The following is a 21,318-nucleotide window of genomic DNA, read 5'->3' as shown; positions in this document are numbered from 1 at the left end:
AGAGTATACATATTTAACATAGTTAGCCTTTTCTCGTACTCCAGTGTCTCTAACCCTTTAATCAGTTTAGTAGCACGCCTTTGAACTCTTTCGAGTTCTCCAATATCTTTTTTATAATATGGTGCCAAAAACTTAACACAATATTCCAGGTGCGGACGTTCCAATGATTTGTACAGCGCCATGATTACATCCTCGTCCCTGGTCTCAATACCCCGTTTTATGCAAGCAAGGACTTTACTTGTCTTCTTCACTGCATTTTAACACTGTGTACTGCTATTGAGTGTATTATCTATGAGGACCCCCAAATCTTTTTCCACTACTGATACCACTATATTTTCCCCATTAAGTGAATAGGATGCAAGTTTGTTTTTAATCCCAAAATGCATAGCTTTGCATTTTTCAATATTGAACCTCATTCCCCATTTAGACACCCAGAATTCAAGTTTAAATAAGTCATTCTGTAGAGACTCCACATCTATTTCTGAATTAATTACCTTAGCCAGTTTAGTATCATCTGCAAAGATTGATACTATGCTTCCCAGGCCTATTCCTAGGTCATTAATACATATATTGAACAGTAGCGGACCAAATATGGACCCTTGTGGTATTTATACTGCTGACTACTAGTGCCCAGCTGGAGAACATCTCATTGACCACTACTCGTTGTACCCTGTTATCCAGCCAATTACCTATCCATGTACAAATAGTGTATCCTAGACCAAGTTCCCTTAATTTGATGATCAGTCTCTTGTGAGGCACTGTATTGAAGGCTTTTGCAAAATCTAAATAGACCACATCCACTGCTTTTCCCTGGTTAAGATTATCGCTCACTTCGTCGTAGAAGCTAATTAAGTTAGTTTGACATGATCTGTCGCTCACAAACCCATGCTAACTCCTGCTCTATTTCTGTTCTATTTTTTTAACCCTTTAATGTTTATGTATTTATAAAACTCTTTGGGATTGGCTTTATTCTCTATAGCAATTTGTTTTTCGTTTACAATTGTAGCTGCCCTTATTACTTTTTTGCATCTTTTATTGCATTCTTTGTAATACTGGAATGACTCCTCCCCTCCATTAGTTTTAAATGCTTTAAAAGAACACCTCTTTTTAGCCATTGCTTCTTTGACATCCTTATTAAGCCACATTGATTTGAGTCTATTACTCTTGCATTTACTGCCCAAGGGTATGAATTTGTGAATATTGCTATCAAGCAACCCTTTTAAAGCATCCCACATTTCCGATGTGTCTTTACTATGAAACAAAACTTCCCAGTCAATGTCGTTTAGCATATTGAAGTTAGCTTTTCTAAAGTTGAATGTTTTTGTTGATTCCTTATAGCTATGTTTCTTGAAACTGATGCTGAATGTGATCATATAGTGATCACTGTTTCCCAAGGTCTCCCCAACTGTAATGTTTGATATAATGTCCACATTATTGGTAATAACTTGGTCCAGAACATTATAACCTCTGGTTGGGTCCTCGACTAATTGAGACAAGTATTGATCCTTTAATGTGTTCAGAATCCTGCTGCTCCTAATTTTTACACATGAATCGTTACTCCAGTTTATACCTGGATAGTTAAAAATACCCTAACACTAGGATGTCCCCCATTCCCGCAGCTTTTTCAATTTGCTGTGAGAGCAGTTCCTCGTCACGTATGCTAATATCTGGTTGCTTGTAGCACGTGCCAATGACTAGTTTCTTTATTTCAGTGCCCCCACTAGTGATCTCAACCCATAGTGATTCCACATTATCACCAGTCCCCTCGTAAATAACATATATTAAGTTTGGTTTTAGAGATGGTTTTACATAGAGACATACCCCTCCACCCCTTTTGGTAGCCCTGTCCCTCCTGAGAAGTGAATATCCCTCCAAATTAGTAACCCAGTCGTGAGAGTCGTCCCACCATGTTTCCGAAATACCTATAATATCATACTGATTTTTTGATACTTGCCATTCCAATTCCCCCATTTTACCTGATAGGCTTCTTGCTTTCGCAAGCAGACATTTTATGTTAATATTTCCTTTGCCCTTTTGCTTTAATGGTAACTTACCATTATTTACAAGTGCCTTTCTAGAATTACTCTTACCAACTGTTATTCTATTCTCTACCTTACCCCCCATCAGGGGTTAAGGTGCAATCAGTGAGATTGCTGGACTATTCAGGGAGTTTGGGAGATTTCTTCTATTTCAGGGAGTCTCCTGCAGAATGAGGGAGAGTAGGCAAGTATGTTTATACCAACAGAATAATGTACAAAAAGACAGCAAACTACATGTACAGTAGTTTAATTTGGACCACATGGCCTGCCTGGTAGTGGTATCACATCCTATAGCAACAATACACTGTTCAACACTTAAGTCACGTAATCGGTCAGGCAGAGATGCACCTCTCTGCCGGTAACCTCAGGGTACCATGTGTAAAATGTGGCACTGGTGCTCCCGAACTGTACCATGTGGAACGCAAAACTAGAGATGAGCGCCGGAAATTTTTCGGGTTTTGTGTTTTGGTTTTGGGTTCGGTTCCGCGGCCGTGTTTTGGGTTCGAACGCGTTTTGGCAAAACCTCACCGAATTTTTTTTGTCGGATTCGGGTGTGTTTTGGATTCGGGTGTTTTTTTAAAAAAACCCTAAAAAACAGCTTAAATCATAGAATTTGGGGGTAATTTTGATCCCAAAGTATTATTAACCTCAAAAAACATAATTTACACTCATTTTCAGCCTATTCTGAACACATCACACCTCACAATATTATTTTTAGTCCTAAAATTTGCACCGAGGTCGCTGTGTGAGTAAGATAAGCGACCCTAGTGGCCGACACAAACACCGGGCCCATCTAGGAGTGGCACTGCAGTGTCACGCAGGATGGCCCTTCCAAAAAACCCTCCCCAATCAGCACATGACGCAAAGAAAAAAAGAGGCGCAATGAGGTAGCTGACTGTGTGAGTAAGATTAGCGACCCTAGTGGCCGACACAAACACCGGGCACATCTAGGAGTGGCACTGCAGTGTCACGCAGGATGTCCCTTCCAAAAAACCCTCCCCAAACAGCACATGACGCAAAGAAAAAAAGAGGCGCAATGAGGTAGCTGTGTGAGTAAGATTAGCGACCCTAGTGGCCGACACAAACACCGGGCCCATCTAGGAGTGGCACTGCAGTGTCACGCAGGATGTCCCTTCCAAAAAACCCTCCCCAATCAGCACATGATGCAAAGAAAAAGAAAAGAAAAAAGAGGTGCAAGATGGAATTATCCTTGGGCCCTCCCACCCACCCTTATGTTGTATAAACAAAACAGGACATGCACACTTTAACCAACCCATCATTTCAGTGACAGGGTCTGCCACACGACTGTGACTGATATGACGGGTTGGTTTGGACCCCCCCCAAAAAAGAAGCAATTAATCTCTCCTTGCACAAACTGGCTCTACAGAGGCAAGATGTCCACCTCATCTTCACCCTCCGATATATCACCGTGTACATCCCCCTCCTCACAGATTATCAATTCGTCCCCACTGGAATCCACCATCTCAGCTCCCTGTGTACTTTGTGGAGGCAATTGCTGCTGGTCAATGTCTCCGCGGAGGAATTGATTATAATTCATTTTAATGAACATCATCTTCTCCACATTTTCTGGATGTAACCTCGTACGCCGATTGCTGACAAGGTGAGCGGCGGCACTAAACACTCTTTCGGAGTACACACTTGTGGGAGGGCAACTTAGGTAGAATAAAGCCAGTTTGTGCAAGGGCCTCCAAATTGCCTCTTTTTCCTGCCAGTATAAGTACGGACTGTGTGACGTGCCTACTTGGATGCGGTCACTCATATAATCCTCCACCATTCTATCAATGTTGAGAGAATCATATGCAGTGACAGTAGACGACATGTCCGTAATCGTTGTCAGGTCCTTCAGTCCGGACCAGATGTCAGCATCAGCAGTCGCTCCAGACTGCCCTGCATCACCGCCAGCGGGTGGGCTCGGAATTCTGAGCCTTTTCCTCGCACCCCCAGTTGCGGGAGAATGTGAAGGAGGAGATGTTGACAGGTCGCGTTCCGCTTGACTTGACAATTTTGTCACCAGCAGGTCTTTCAACCCCAGCAGACCTGTGTCTGCCGGAAAGAGAGATCCAAGGTAGGCTTTAAATCTAGGATCGAGCACGGTGGCCAAAATGTAGTGCTCTGATTTCAACAGATTGACCACCCGTGAATCCTTGTTAAGCGAATTAAGGGCTGCATCCACAAGTCCCACATGCCTAGCGGAATCGCTCCGTGTTAGCTCCTTCTTCAATGCCTCCAGCTTCTTCTGCAAAAGCCTGATGAGGGGAATGACCTGACTCAGGCTGGCAGTGTCTGAACTGACTTCACGTGTGGCAAGTTCAAAGGGCATCAGAACCTTGCACAACGTTGAAATCATTCTCCACTGCACTTGAGACAGGTGCATTCCATCTCCTATATCGTGCTCAATTGTATAGGCTTGAATGGCCTTTTGCTGCTCCTCCAACCTCTGAAGCATATAGAGGGTTGAATTCCACCTCGTTACCACTTCTTGCTTCAGATGATGGCAGGGCAGGTTCAGTAGTTTTTGGTGGTGCTCCAGTCTTCTGTACGTGGTGCCTGTACGCCGAAAGTGTCCCGCAATTTTTCTGGCCACCGACAGCATCTCTTGCACGCCCCTGTCGTTTTTTTAAAAATTCTGCACCACCAAATTCAAGGTATGTGCAAAACATGGGACGTGCTGGAATTTGCCCATATTTAATGCACACACAATATTGCTGGCGTTGTCCGATGCCACAAATCCACAGGAGAGTCCAATTGGGGTAAGCCATTCCGCGATGATCTTCCTCAGTTGCCGTAAGAGGTTTTCAGCTGTGTGCGTATTCTGGAAAGCGGTGATACAAAGCGTAGCCTGCCTAGGAAAGAGTTGGCGTTTGCGAGATGCTGCTACTGGTGCCGCCGCTGCTGTTCTTGCGGCGGGAGTCCATACATCTACCCAGTGGGCTGTCACAGTCATATAGTCCTGACCCTGCCCTGCTCCACTTGTCCACATGTCCGTGGTTAAGTGGACATTGGGTACAACTGCATTTTTTAGGACACTGGTGAGTCTTTTTCTGACGTCCGTGTACATTCTCGGTATCGCCTGCCTAGAGAAGTGGAACCTAGATGGTATTTGGTAACGGGGGCACACTGCCTCAATAAATTGTCTAGTTCCCTGTGAACTAACGGCGGATACCGGACGCACGTCTAACACCAACATAGTTGTCAAGGACTCAGTTATCCGCTTTGCAGTAGGATGACTGCTGTGATATTTCATCTTCCTCGCAAAGGACTGTTGAACAGTCAATTGCTTACTGGAAGTAGTACAAGTGGGCTTACGACTTCCCCTCTGGGATGACCATCGACTCCCAGCGGCAACAACAGCAGCGCCAGCAGCAGTAGGCGTTACACGCAAGGATGCATCGGAGGAATCCCAGGCAGGAGAGGACTCGTCAGACTTGCCAGTGACATGGCCTGCAGGACTATTGGCATTCCTGGGGAAGGAGGAAATTGACACTGAGGGAGTTGGTGGGGTGGTTTGCGTGAGCTTGGTTACAAGAGGAAGGGATTTACTGGTCAGTGGACTGCTTCCGCTGTCACCCAAAGTTTTTGAACTTGTCACTGACTTATTATGAATGCGCTGCAGGTGACGTATAAGGGAGGATGTTCCGAGGTGGTTAACGTCCTTACCCCTACTTATTACAGCTTGACAAAGGGAACACACGGCTTGACACCTGTTGTCCGCATTTCTGGTGAAATACCTCCACACCGAAGAGCTGATTTTTTTGGTATTTTCACCTGGCATGTCAACGGCCATATTCCTCCCACGGACAACAGGTGTCTCCCCGGGTGCCTGACTTAAACAAACCACCTCACCATCAGAATCCTCCTGGTCAATTTCCTCCCCAGCGCCAGCAACACCCATATCCTCCTCATCCTGGTGTACTTCAACACTGACATCTTCAATCTGACTATCAGGAACTGGACTGCGGGTGCTCCTTCCAGCACTTGCAGGGGGCATGCAAATAGTGGAAGGCGCATGCTCTTCACGTCCAGTGTTGGGAAGGTCAGGCATCGCAAACGACACAATTGGACTCTCCTTGTGGATTTGGGATTTCAAAGAACGCACAGTTCTTTGCGGTGCTTTTGCCAGCTTGAGTCTTTTCAGTTTTCTAGCGAGAGGCTGAGTGCTTCCATCCTCATGTGAAGCTGAACCACTAGCCATGAACATAGGCCAGGGCCTCAGCCGTTCCTTGCCACTCCGTGTGGTAAATGGCATATTGGCAAGTTTACGCTTCTCCTCCGACAATTTTATTTTAGGTTTTGGAGTCCTTTTTTTTCTGATATTTGGTGTTTTGGATTTGACATGCTCTGTACTATGACATTGGGCATCGGCCTTGGCAGACGACGTTGCTGGCATTTCATCGTCTCGGCCATGACTAGTGGCAGCAGCTTCAGCACGAGGTGGAAGTGGATCTTGATCTTTCCCTAATTTTGGAACCTCAACTTTTTTGTTCTCCATATTTTATAGGCAGAACTAAAAGGCACCTCAGGTAAACAATGGAGATGGATGGATTGGATACTAGTATACAATTATGGACGGACTGCCACGGTTAGGTGGTATAAAAAAACCACGGTTAGGTGGTATATATTATAATAATAATACAATTATGGATGGACGGACTGCCTGCCGACTGCCGACACAGAGGTAGCCACAGCCGTGAACTACCGCACTGTACACTGGTTGATAAAGAGATAGTAGTATACTCGTAACAACTAGTATGACACTATGACGACGGTATAAAGAATGAAAAAAAAACCACGGTTAGGTGGTATATATTATAATAATAATACAATTATGGATGGACGGACTGCCTGCCGACTGCCGACACAGAGGTAGCCACAGCCGTGAACTACCGCACTGTACACTGGTTGATAAAGAGATAGTAGTATACTCGTAACAACTAGTATGACACTATGACGACGGTATAAAGAATGAAAAAAAAACCACGGTTAGGTGGTATATATTATAATAATAATACAATTATGGATGGACGGACTGCCTGCCGACTGCCGACACAGAGGTAGCCACAGCCGTGAACTACCGCACTGTACACTGGTTGATAAAGAGATAGTAGTATACTCGTAACAACTAGTATGACACTATGACGACGGTATAAAGAATGAAAAAAAAACCACGGTTAGGTGGTATATATTATAATAATAATACAATTATGGATGGACGGACTGCCTGCCGACTGCCGACACAGAGGTAGCCACAGCCGTGAACTACCGCACTGTACACTGGTTGATAAAGAGATAGTAGTATACTCGTAACAACTAGTATGACACTATGACGACGGTATAAAGAATGCAAAAAAAACCACAGTTAGGTGGTATATATTATAATAATAATACAATTATGGATGGACGGACTGCCTGCCGACTGCCGACACAGAGGTAGCCACAGCCGTGAACTACCGCACTGTACACTGGTTGATAAAGAGATAGTAGTATACTCGTAACAACTAGTATGACACTATGACGGTATAAAGAATGAAAAAAAAACCACGGTTAGGTGGTATATATTATAATAATAATACAATTATGGATGGACGGACTGCCTGCCGACTGCCGACACAGAGGTAGCCACAGCCGTGAACTACCGCACTGTACACTGGTTGATAAAGAGATAGTAGTATACTCGTAACAATTAGGATGACACTATGACGGTATAAAGAATGAAAAAAAAACCACGGTTAGGTGGTAGGTATATAATAATAAATAATACAATTCTGGTCGGACGGACTGCCTGCCGTGTGCCGACACAGAGGTAGCCACAGCCGTGAACTACCGCACTGTACACTGGTTGATAAAGAGATAGTAGTATACTCGTAACAATTAGGATGACACTATGACGGTATAAAGAATGAAAAAAAAACCACGGTTAGGTGGTAGGTATATAATAATAAATAATACAATTCTGGTCGGACGGACTGCCTGCCGTGTGCCGACACAGAGGTAGCCACAGCCGTGAACTACCGCACTGTACACTGGTTGATAAAGAGATAGTAGTATACTCGTAACAATTAGGATGACACTATGACGGTATAAAGAATGAAAAAAAAACCACGGTTAGGTGGTAGGTATATAATAATAAATAATACAATTCTGGTCGGACGGACTGCCTGCCGTGTGCCGACACAGAGGTAGCCACAGCCGTGAACTACCGCACTGTACACTGGTTGATAAAGAGATAGTAGTATACTCGTAACAATTAGGATGACACTATGACGGTATAAAGAATGAAAAAAAAACCACGGTTAGGTGGTAGGTATATAATAATAAATAATACAATTCTGGTCGGACGGACTGCCTGCCGTGTGCCGACACAGAGGTAGCCACAGCCGTGAACTACCGCACTGTACTGTGTCTGCTGCTAATATAGACTGGTTGATATTTAAAGAGATATTAGTAGTATACAACAATACTATACTGGTGGTCAGGCACTGGTCACCACTCCTGCAGCAAAAGTGTGCACTGTTAATTAATATAATTGTACTCCTGGCTCCTGCTAACAACCTGCAGTGCTCCCCAGTCTCCCCCACAATTAATTATAAGCTTTTAATTTATACATTGATGACTGTGCAGCACACTGGGCTGAGCTGAGTGCACACAGACTGAGTCACACTGTGTGACTGACTGTGCTGTGTATCGTTTTTTTTTTCAGGCAGAGAACGGATATAGCAGAGAGAAGTGAACGGATATATTATATTAAATAAAAGTTAACTAGCAACTGCACTGGTCACTGACTGTGGTAAACTAACTCTGTCTGCGACTCTGCACAATCTCTCTCTATCTAATCTATCTATCTCTATTCTAATGGAGAGGACGCCAGACACGTCCTCTCCCTATCAATCTCAATGCACGAGTGAAAATGGCGGCGACGCGCGGCTCCTTATATAGAATCCGAGTCTCGCGATAGAATCCGAGCCTCGCGAGAATCCGACAGCGTCATGATGACGTTCGGGCGCGCTCGGGTTAACCGAGCAAGGCGGGAAGATCCGAGTCGCTCGGACCCGTGGAAAAAAAAGTGAAGTTCGTGCGGGTTCGGATTCAAAGAAACCGAACCCGCTCATCTCTACGCAAAACTGGATATAAGCAGCTAGCTACTCCTGTGGAATGCAACAACTTATAATGCAGCTACCAGTTAGCAAGCAACATCAGTGCACATGTGCAGACCAGTAGGGACCATATGGTAGCACTGATCCCAAGTTTTGAATGACCAGCTAAACTACAGGAATAATTTATTAAACTCAATAAAACAGGAGTTAAAGGGAATGTCTCATATCAGCACATCCCTAGGCATACAATGCTAGCAAACTCAATGTGGTATTAGAATATTACTAGAGATGTGCACAGGACCATTTTTGCTGGATTTGCAATTTGCCCTGATTCGTCATCCGGCTTTGTATTTGGTTTTTGCCAAACTGCCGTGACTGGTTTTGTTTTTTTGTTTTCAAAAATTGACAAACAAAACTAAAATCACATAATTTGGGCCTTTTTTTTTGTTCCATGGGGGTGATTCAGAACTGATCCTAGAGGTGCTAAATTTAGCACATTTATGATCAGATTCTCTGACATGCGGGGGGACGCCCAGCACAGGGCTAGTATGCCCCACATGTTAGGCGCCCGCATGAGACCCACAGCCATTTTTGTGATAGCATCGGCTGCGTATGATGTCATGCAGCTGCACCGACTACGCCCCCTGTTTCTCCGTTGCCGCCCCTGTTTTGAAGTCTCGTCCCCGCAATACTCCATCTCCGTCTTTGAAATGGAGCGTTGCCTCCCCCCCCCCCGTGACCATCTCTGCCTCATAGACAGGCAGAAGCAATCGCATTTTCTGTGGGGCGCCGTAGAAAATGCAGGCGCATGCGCAGGATGGGCCCTGCGCAGGATCCCGCATCCTCTTAGCAATTTTTACTGTTGGATCGCTTATTGCGATTGCGATCCATCCTTAATCAGGCTCTATTTGTAAAATATAAAATATACATCACAAGATTAGATGCCACTAAGGCCCTCATTCCGAGTTGTTCGCTCGCAAGCTGCTTTTAGCAGCTTTGCACACGCTAAGTCGCCGCCTACTGGGTGTGAATCTTAGCTTCTCAAAATTGCGACCGACGGATTCGCAATATTGCGAATAGACCTTTCTTAGCAGTTTCTGAGTAGCTCCGGACTTACTCAGCCATTGCGATCAGTTCAGTCAGTTTCGTTCCTGGTTTGACGTCACAAACACACCCAGCGTTCGCCCAGACACTCCCCCGTTTCTCCAGCCACTCCCGCGTTTTTCCCAGAAACGGTAGCGTTTTTTCCAACACACCCACAAAACGGCCAGTTTCCACCCAGAAACACCCACTTCCTGTCAATCACATTACGATCACCAGAACGAAGAAAAAAACTCGTAATGCCGTGAGTAAAATACCTAACTGCATAGCAAATTTACTTGGCGCAGTCGCACTGCGGGCATTGCGCATGCGCAGTAAGCGGAAAATCGCAAAATAACGAAAATCGGCAACGAGCGAACAACTCGGAATGACCACCTAAGTGAGCAAAACTGCCGGCAAATGGCAGTAATAACATTTTTCTCATGTAATAATTTTAAGTCACATTTCCCTTAGGTCAGTCATGTAAAAGACAAGGGCCTCAAACCAGAAATAACCAGTCTTAGCCGGTCTGGTGGGGTGTGTGAGGTCATGCTGTGATGTCATAATGGAAACTGCCTATGTCAGGGCTATGCTGTTGCTGTCTCTTGCATATGCTTTCAGAGGCCTGGCACGGCATAGCACACTGGTAGAAGGTTAGTGACTGGACAAAGATAAGAGCAGCTTATTTTGAATCGTCGGCAGATGTTTAGCATGACTATTATAATATATGACTTACGACCTTGGGGATAGCATAGTATTGGATAAAAACAAAATCTCACACCTACTGGGACAGTGCCATTACTTAACATCCACAAGCGGCTGCAAATGGGCCATTGGAGATATATGAAGGGTGCTTTACTCTTTCTCTCTCTCTCTGCCTGCCTAAATCCCAGTGTGCCAGTGTTGCACGCTGATCCATTTTTATTAATATGTAGAGATGTAAGAGAATTAAATTGTGCTTTAATCATTACCTTTGTTTTTATCCAATACTATATACAGATGTAGCCATGCTGACCATGGCTACATCTGAGGGAAACGTGCACCCTCGACGCAGCTATGCGCACCTGTGCCTAGCTATGTCGAGTTGCGGCATTTGCCGCCCCCATCCATGTGAATGGGGCACACACATGTCTTAGATGTCCAGATGTACGCGGTGCAGTCGCGACTAACAAGGCGCAATCGCCTTAAGATGTAGCCACAACGAGAATAGCTACATTCGTACAGTTGTAATTCCTGTTAGCGTCAGAAATGAATGCTATGGTGGTTATGACTGTCCCCCTCCCCCCTCATTCCCACTCAGGGAGTGTGGGGGGAGGGGGACAGTCATAACCCATAGGGGTACAGGGGAAACCACCGGTGGGCCCTACTGTCTGGGGGCCCACCTCCTCGTCTATGGATCAGGTCCCGTCTGTGCACTTGAATTGTACATTATACATATTATCTACAGTGCATTGCAGTTATTAATCTGGTACATTATCATGCATGTACTAGCAGTATTTACTATATATATTTATCATGGGCCCTATACCATGTTAGCCAAGCCTCTGTGGCAGCAGGCCACACCCCTAAGCATGGGCCTTTACCTCTGCATTCCCCCGGTGGGCTCTCCATGCCCCACTCATTTCTTGCTCTCTTTTTTCACTCTCTAACCATTGACGTATAGGTGCGTTTTTCTCCTGCCGGGTAAATAGGTCAAGATATCAGATTTGAGGTGACAGATGGGAAGACTGGGTTAGGCAAGGTTAGTTGGAGGGCGGGTGGTCTGGGCAAACCAGGGACGTGCAGTCAGGGAAGGCAGGGGAGGCAGTGCCTCCCCTGTCGTTAATGATTAAAATAATATAAAGAAGATACTTATGACACATACTGTATTCTGTGTCATAAGTATCTCCTTTATATTAATCTAATCATTATCCCTGTTTAAATGTGTTTGGGAGGCACCGATCGTGGTACCTCCCAGTGTGAATGGGGAAGGGTGTGGGAGCGGGGGGCGGGGGTGGGCGGGGCCTAGCCATGGGTATTAAAAGTCCATTGGAAATGCATGGGAAAGCGGCACCATTAGAGGTGCTGCTTTCATACAGGGACGTGCTTTCAACCCATGAAAGCACACCCCTGTCAGTGAGGCCACAGTGATTGGCCAGAGGATCCGTCACTGGATCCGCTGCCATCACTATATGGGTGCGCGGAGGTGTGGGCATTGGTGGCAGTGAGAGTATTAGTGGCACTGCCATTCTGCAGAGTTTGGCAGCGGAGCAGTACCAATTTCAAAAATGGCACCTCAGCGTAATTTTTTAAATTCAAGATGGCAACCACGAGCCAATCACGGCTCGCTGCGTCATCACCCCGGCCCCTCCGGCTGACTTATATAAGTCAGCACGAGGCATCGGCGTCAGTCCGACGGCGGAAGAGCTCCTGAAGAAAGAAGACGCTGGAAGTCTTGGATGGCTTAAAGGCCGCCGCCTCCAGGTGAAGACCCTGAATAATAAACTTTTTTTTAAAGATGGTGTGGTGTTTTTATTTTAATATTTTCTTTACAGGTGGACTACAGGTGCCAGCGGGCCCTTTATGTCCGGACACGCTGGCACTTGTGGTTCTCCAAGTGCTATGCAAAAGAGCTTAACGGCTGCCGCCCACCAGGTGAAGACGCTGGAAGCCCTGGGAAGGCGGCAGCCATGCAAAAGAGCTTAAAGGCCGCTGCCTCCCCGGTGAAGACGCTGGAAGCCCTGGGGAGGCGGCGGCTCCCCAGGTGAAGGCGTCGGAAGCCCTGGAGAGGTGGAAGCCATGCAAAAAAGCTTAAAGGCCGCCGCCCCCAGGTGAAGACCCTGACTAATAAACTTTTTTTTAAAGATGGAGTGGTGTTTTTATTTTAATTTTTTTTTTTACAGGTGGACTACAGGTGCCAGTGGGCCCTTTATGTCCGGACATGCTGGCACTTGTGGTTCTCCAAGTGCTATGCAAAAAAGCTTAACAGCCACCATCCACCAGGTGAAGACGCTGGAAGCCCCGGGAAGGCGGCAGCCATGCAAAAGAGCTTAAAGGCCGCTGCCTCCCAGGTGAAGACGCCGGAGAAAGACGACGGAAGCCCTGGGGAGGCGGCGGCCCCCCAGGTGAAGACCCTGACTAATAAAACAAAAATTAAAGACGGTGTGGTGTTTTTATTTTAATATTTTCTTTACAGGTGCCAGGGGGCCCTTTATGTCCAGACATGCTGGCAATTGTGGTTCTCCAAGTGCTATGCAAAAGAGCTTAACAGCCGCCGCCCACCTTGTGAAGAAGCTGGAAGCCCTGGGAAGGCGACAGCCATGCTAAAGAACTTAAAGGCTGCCGCCCCCAGGTGAAGACCCTGACTAATAAACTTTTTTCTTAAAGACGGTGTGGTGTTTTTAAAGAAGAAGAGGAAGACAAAGAAGAAGGAGAAGAAGAAGAAGAAGAAGAAGAAGAAGAACAAGAAGAAGAAGAAGAAGTAGTAGTAGTAGAACAAAAATAGGCTATATTTTGCTTAAAATAAAAATAGACATTTATTTTTTAAATATATTTTGCTTGAAGTTGTCTTAATAAATAAATTATCTCAAAAGGTGAAGAAATGACACATACTTAGGGAGACAAATATATTAGGAGAGTTTAAAACCATGCATTGTTTATTCTACACAAGAGAGTACCATGTGAGGCAGCCATTTTGGGTCCACTACATAGATTACACTGTGCTATAAGTAAAACATGGCAGTAAGGCATACAAAGGTAAAATGAAAAGCAACTAACAGGACACCTAGTTTGCAGCTTATGTGAGCGGCCTAACAAGGATGTACTGCCTGCCGCTGTGCAGGTGTCGTCACTTCACCCACCTGTGCAACGCCGTCACAGACGATATCCAGATGCGTAGGGACTCCGCTCTCCGGACCAGGCACCAGCGCGAACACCACCTCACCGCGGACGACGGGGGTCTGGAAAGAGAGGGATATGCCGGTTGAGACGTACGCCCGACCTCCGCCTAGAGTACGGGACACATCAGGGGTAGCCGCGACCTTCACCGGCTGGGCGGAAGGTCATCACTGGCCAATAGGCCTCAGCTACCCAATTCTCACACACTCGCACTCTCGCACGTTGTGTGGTGAGAGGGGGGTCCTCGCGTCCGCGAGCAAACCCTCCCGACCGGTATACAGGGGGGGGGGAATGACAGACAGACAGGCACAGGGTGATACTCACTTCCAACTTGCGGGTCACCTTGATTGTCGCACCTCTCCGCTCCTGTTGGGGCAAGAAGAACAGCCTCCCTACCTGCAGGCTACTCTACGGCTAACAACGATACAGCCAACTACGCCTGCCTAAACAAACTAACTTAAACTGGAGGCCACTGGTTCTACCCCAATCAAACAGAGACCGGACTAATTAATCACGTTCACTACCCGGCAAGTCAGTGGAACAATTCCCCGGCCCAACAGTATACCCCGATTTACCAGTCCTACCTTCCAGATGTTGGACACCGGCCGGTGCCTTTGGCTCGCAATGAAGGACGGGGGTCTAGAGCAGACGGTGGCCCACTCCCGACGGCCGGGGGATGGCGACGTGTGGGACGGGAACGTTACTCCACACTTCCAATCCCCTGGGCCATACACCGCGTGGGGCCGGTCGGCTTCAAACAACAGCCACTGATCCCTGAAGAGCTGCTGCACAGCCCACTTCCAGCCGGAGGGGGCGCAGGCAGGAGCCTGAATGAGGGGCGCAGGCCGGAGGCCTGGGTGAGGGGCGCAGGCCGGAGGCCTGGGTGAGGGGCGCAGGCTGGAGGCCTGGGTGAAGGGCGCAGGCCTGGGTGAAGGGCACAGGCCGGAGGCCTGCTGTGGGCGCAGGCCGGAGGCCTGGTGTGAGCGCAGGCCGGAGGCCTGGTGTGGGCGCAGGCCGGAGGCCTGGTGTGGGCGCAGGTCTGGTGTGGGCACAGGCCGGAGGCCTGGTGTGGGCACAGGCCGGAGCCTGCCTACTGGGCGCACAGGCCGACAGGGCCTGACTCTCCCCGCAGGCCTAGTGCCTGTCCCTGGTGCTCTAGGGAGGGTTTATAAATAAGTGGAGGTGGCCCAAGGCCGCCTACCTGTCGCGGAGGGAGAGGCTGCAGCGGGGAGCTTCGTTAGCTCTTTTGCTCTCCACACGCTGCAGCACTCTCCGCCGGACTTCCGTCGCTGGTCGCCGTCTTCTGCCTTCCTGCTTGGCTCCGCCGACGTCTTCTCCCGCACCGCCGATGTCTTCTTCTGCTCCGCCGACGTCTTCTTCCGCTGCTCTGCCGCCGCCGCCGGACCCGCTGTCTTCCACTGGAGCTCTTCTCCCGTCGCCGTCCGCCGCTCGACTGACTGCTCCCGCTCCGCAGCGCCTCTAATATGGCGCTGGGAGCGGGCGGAGCTATGACGCGGTGAGCTCCGATTGGCTCGCCGCGGCGAGCTCCGATTGGTGGCCAAGGCGCGAGCCCTGATTGGCTCGCGCTTGGCGCGCCGTTTGAAATGCGCCGCTGTGATTGGAGGGGCTTGAATCCTTTCGGATGCAAGCCCCTCCAGACTGGGACCTGCCCGCCGCGCCGCCGCCCGTCGCGCCGCCGGGGAGAAGGGGGCAATCCCCTTCACACTTACGCAGTAAGGAAAATGGTCTTACTCTATAATTGCTTTTAGATATCTTTCTCCTTTATATCTATTTTAAAGTGAGCTGAGGGGAAAATAGCAATACAGGGTCCTGTTACATTATAAAATAATTAAAAAAAATTCTCTGACCAAAAAATAAAAATGTATAATAATTCTCCAACACTCTGAAGATAGTAAGCTCATACTGTGAATTGCATAAAATATTTCTATGAACCCCACTTAATCACTGTTACACACTGGTTCTCACTGAGCGGAGGCTGAGATGAGAGGGGTGTTATTCGGCAGGATCACTGGAAGTCAGCAGCCATCTTGGTACAGGGAGTGAAGCCTTCCTGAAGGAACAGTATGGAATCTGTGCAGTAGTGCTCTCCCCTTTCAACACTTTTTATATACAAATAGGATAATAATGCTAAAACTCCCACATAGTCATCTAAATGGGATGTAGTCACCATCCCGGCGGTCAGCTTACCACCACCGGGATCCCGGCCACCGAATGCAGTCAGTGGGGCCAAGGACTATTCCCACTAGTTGGTGTCCATGACACCCATAGAGAGGGAATAGAACCTGTGGCAAGCGCAGCAAGCCACCAAGCTCGCAGCGTGAAGCCCACAGCAAGGGGCTTCATTTTGCTTGCCCCTCTCCCGGCATTCTGGCAGTCAGGATACCGTCATCGGTATGCTGACCACCAGGATCCCGGCCGCCGGTCAACAACGCATCTGAATTATTACTTGTGCCTGGTGTAGGATTTTCAAATATGTGTAGTTTACTGTATACAAGGATATAAAACCTTAAAGGAACTGAGATCTAAGGTGTATTACATGTAGTTATAAAAATAAGTTTATTTTATGGCAGTAGTTTCCATACAGGGGGCCGTAAGACCCTGGGGTTCCTTGGGAAAGGTGGGAAGGGGGGGATAGGGGAGGCCTTGCAGTGGTGCTGTAGTTTGGTGGTCCATGAACAATTCAAATTGCTTATACTGAATTTAATCGGCAAAACCAGTCCTTCACCACATAACTGAACCTAAGGTTAACATATTATAAACACTATTTACTTCATTTTATATTTTTTTCTAAATTTCTCACTAAGAAACTATGGTCTTGGGGTGCCATGACAGAAATTCTGAAACTCTAGGGCAGGGGTGTCCAACTCGCAGCTCCTACCGCATCCTTTTGTGGCCCGCGGGCAGGGGTCCTTTTGCGGCCCAACCACCTTGTGTTAGGCGCCGGGGTCCGCTTGTCTGCGCGGCCCGGCGCCTAGCAACTAGAGACGCCGTGCGCGTACAGCCGCCGGCTCCCTAGCAACGCTAGACGCCGGGCGCGCTGAGCCGCACGGACCCTAGCAAAGGGGATGCCACTGGCGGACCGCGTTCCCCGTTGCTAGGCTTTAGGAAATTAAGATATTCACCTGCTCTCTGGCCGTGCAGCAAGGCAGCTGCACGGCATTTTATTCTAATCAGCCTTTAGCAGCTGATTGGAGGACTCCTTTTTAAATACACTCCCAGGGCTTCTCACAGACGCCGGTAATAGCTTCCTGCATGCTGCCTTTGTTTGCTGAGAGTCTGTTTCCAGCCCTGCTGTATCCGGTCATTCCAGTCCTCAGAAGTCCGGTATTCGGGAGTTGTCATCTCATCCCAAGAGGTCGTTTGGTTCCCTGGAGTCCTGACTGATCACCGTTTTATATCCAGTGGTGTTCGTGAGTTGCGGCTCTGCCGTGTGTTGCGGCTCAGCAGCTTTACCTTTTATATTTTGTGTTTGGAGCATTTGCGGAGGGTTCCGCTTCCACAAGTCCTCTCTGGTACTCGGCGGTGCCGGGTAGGAGAATTGGACAAGTGGATATTTTGGTTGTCCTTTTCCCTGGCGGTTTCTCCGCACATATTATTGTTTTGAGTTTGCTTAGCCCCTGGCCTGGTTGTTTAGTTAGAGGGCCTCTTGTTATCACCCTGTCTCGGGTTTCCCTTTGTCTCTCATTAAGACCGGGGGGCATCGGAGTTGGGCAGACATAATCCGCCCTTCAAACGCGGCTGCCAAGGGCTCAAGAAACCATAGTCTCGTAGGGGATTTCTGACAACACGGGTGAGACAACAGAGTTAGGGCGCCAGGGGCTATTTTCCTGTCCTGCTCCCTTCCCCAGCATTCCGTTCCAGTGCTCCGGTCCTTGCCATAAGATCTCCTCTGACCAGAGTGCTGGAATCATAACATTATTACCGGCCATACCAAAACTTAAAATTAAACGGGGTTTAATTTTTTCTCATTCAGTTTTGTGAGAGTTTATCGGCCTCGTGAATCCAACAGGTTTAGGGCCAAATCCTGGTCAGCTCTTAGTCAGCCAGATTCAAGAACTTACTCAGATGGTTCAGGATCTTTCTCTTCGGGTGAAGTCGCAGGAAGATCTTTTGCGAGCTTCCCCAAGGGTAGTCCCTGAACCAAAGATGCATTTGCCTGACCGTTTTTCTGGTGATAGAAAAGAGTTTTTTAATTTTAAAGAATCCTGTAAACTTTATTTTCGTTTAAGACCGACTTCCTCGGGTACTGAATCTCAGCGGGTCGGGATTATTATTTCTTTGCTCCAGGGGGATCCTCAGACCTGGGCATTTGGTTTAAGAGCAGAGGATCCGGCATTGTTGTCAGTTGACGCTTTTTTTGAGTCTTTAGGGCTCTTGAATGATGACCCTGATAGAGAGGCGTCCGCTGAAAGTCAGTTGCGCGCTCTCAGACAGGGTAGAAATCCTGCGGAGGTTTATTGTACGGAGTTTCGCCGTTGGTCGAACGACTGTGGCTGGAATGACCCAGCCCTGCGCAGTCAGTTTCGCCTCGGCTTATCAGAGTCTATAAAAGACAGTCTCCTTCAGTACCCCGCTCCTGAGACTCTCGATAAACTCATGGAGCTTTCTATTAAGATTGATCGTCGTCTCAGAGAGCGGAGGGCTGAAAAAGGAGCACCTGTAAGGTCAAGTCCGTGGGTATATTCCATTCCTGAAGACGTAGAGGAGCCCATGCAGATGGGTCTCTCCCGGCTGTCTCCTGAAGAAAGAGCCAGAAGGCAAAATTCTGGTCTTTGTCTGTACTGTGGGGGTAAGGGACATTTTGCTCGTAATTGTCCGAACAAGTCGGGAAACGCTTTGACCAGGTGAATTGTGAGGGGGTTCACCTAGGTCTGCAGCTTATCTCCTCGAATAACTCCCTTTTAGTCCCAGTTAAAGTTTCCTTTGGCAGCCTCAGTTCTTCGGTGTCGGCTTTTGTTGACAGTGGAGCTGCAGGAAACTTTATGGATTTAACTTGGGCTAAGGCCTTAGGCATTCCTCAGTTACCTTTGGGTAGGTGTGTCACCATGCATTGCTTAGATGGGAGTCCGCTGTCTAATGGGATTATTTCTCTCCGTACACCCCCTGTACTGCTTACAGTAGGAGCTCTACATTCCGAGAAAATCGAGTTCTATCTTACACATTGCCCAGCAGTTCCAGTTGTTCTGGGTCACCCTTGGATGGCCTTTCATAATCCCACCATTGATTGGCGGTCGGGGGAGATTTCACAATGGGGTACTTTTTGTGATAAGGAATGTATCACGTTTCCAGTCAGAGTAGCAGCTATCATTCCAGAACTCATTCCGGTGGAATACCAGGAGTTTGCTGATGTTTTCTCCAAAGGCAATGCGGACATTCTGCCTCCCCATCGGCCTTATGATTGTGCTATTGAGTTAATTCCTGGTGCCACATTGCCAAAGGGAAGATTATATGCATTATCCGGGCCAGAAACTGCGGCTATGAATGATTATGTAAAGGAGAGCCTTGAGAAAGGATTTATTAGACCATCAAAATCTCCTTTAAGTGCAGGCTTCTTCTTTGTGGAGAAAAAGGATGGCGCGCTTAGACCTTGCATTGATTTTAGAGCCCTGAATAAGATCTCAGTTAAAAACACCTATCCTTTGCCGTTGATTTCTGTACTCTTTGATCAGTTACGTTCTGCTGTGATTTTTTCTAAAATTGACCTTAGAGGAGCGTACAACCTCACCCGAATTAAATCTGGAGATGAGTGGAAAACGGCCTTCAGTACTCAGTCGGGTCACTACGAATACCTGGTGATGCCGTTTCGGCCTGTCCAATGCTCCGGCAGTTTTTCAAGACCTCATTAACGATGTGCTCCGTGACTTCCTAGGGAAATTTGTGGTCGTTTACTTAGACGACATCCTGATTTTTTCTGAATCAATGGAATAACATGTTACCCAGGTGCGTCTGGTTCTTCAAAAGTTACGTGAGAATCATTTATATGCCAAGCTGGAGAAGTGTGAGTTTCATGTCACGGAAGTATCTTTTTTAGGGTACATAATTTCCCCTCAGGGATTTTCCATGGAACCAAAGAAACTCCAGGCCATCCTTAGTTGGGCGCAACCCACCAATTTAAAAGCAATTCAGCGCTTTTTAGGGTTTGCGAATTATTATAGGAGGTTCATTCATTCTTTTTCTGACCTGGTTGCTCCCATTGTAGCTCTGACAAAGAAAGGAGCGGATCCTACCAACTGGTCGCGTGAAGCTGAGTTGTCCTTCCGGGCCTTGAAACAAGCCTTTGTCTCGGCTCCAGTCCTCAGACATCCTAATCCGGAATTGCCCCTTGTGGTGGAGGTTGATGCCTCGGAGGTTGGAGTGGGGGCTATCCTTTCTCAAAAGGATCCGGAGTCTCTGGAGTTACATCCTTGTGCCTTTTTGTCCAGGAAATTCTCCTCCGCTGAATCCAACTATGACGTTGGTAATCGGGAGTTACTGGCGGTAAAGTGGGCTTTCGAGGAGTGGAGGCATTGGCTGGAGGGAGCAAAACATACTATTTCGGTATTGACTGACCATAAGAACCTGCAATACATTGAATCGGCTAAGCGGCTTAATGCCCGGCAGGCACGTTGGGCATTATTTTTTACGCGTTTCAAATTTATAATCACTTTCAGGCCTGGTTCCAAGAATACTAAGGCTGATGCCCTGTCACGTAGCTTTCTTCCGGTTCACAATAACAATCCTGTTACCCCCATACTTCCATCTTCGGTCATCTGGGCGGGCCTAACACAAGATTTATTTACCCAGTTAAAACAGCTTCAACACCAAGCTCCTAGAATTACTCCTGCTGGTCGTCTTTACGTCCCTGAGTTTTTGAGAGCTACTGTTTTAACGGAATTCCATGATAACAAAGTTTCAGGGCATCCAGGAGTCTCTAAGACATTGGAGTTAGTCTCTCGCTCAGTATGGTGGCCTGGTCTTTATAAAGACGTCAAGGAATTTGTTTATTCATGTCAGGTTTGTGCACAGCATAAGGTTCCCCGTTCCTTGCCTATCGGGCAACTTATGCCCTTAAATGTTCCTCTCAGGCCGTGGTCTCATATTTCCATGGATTTTGTGGTTGACCTTCCCCTTTCAGCTGGATTCCGAGTCATATGGGTGGTAGTGGACCGTTTTAGGAAAATGGCTCATTTTATTGCTCTTTCCCGATTGCC

This window comes from Pseudophryne corroboree, chromosome 1 (genome assembly GCF_028390025.1).
Source record: "Pseudophryne corroboree isolate aPseCor3 chromosome 1, aPseCor3.hap2, whole genome shotgun sequence".
Classification (NCBI taxonomy): domain Eukaryota; kingdom Metazoa; phylum Chordata; class Amphibia; order Anura; family Myobatrachidae; genus Pseudophryne; species Pseudophryne corroboree.
Note: the sequence above shows the minus strand (reverse complement) of the source record.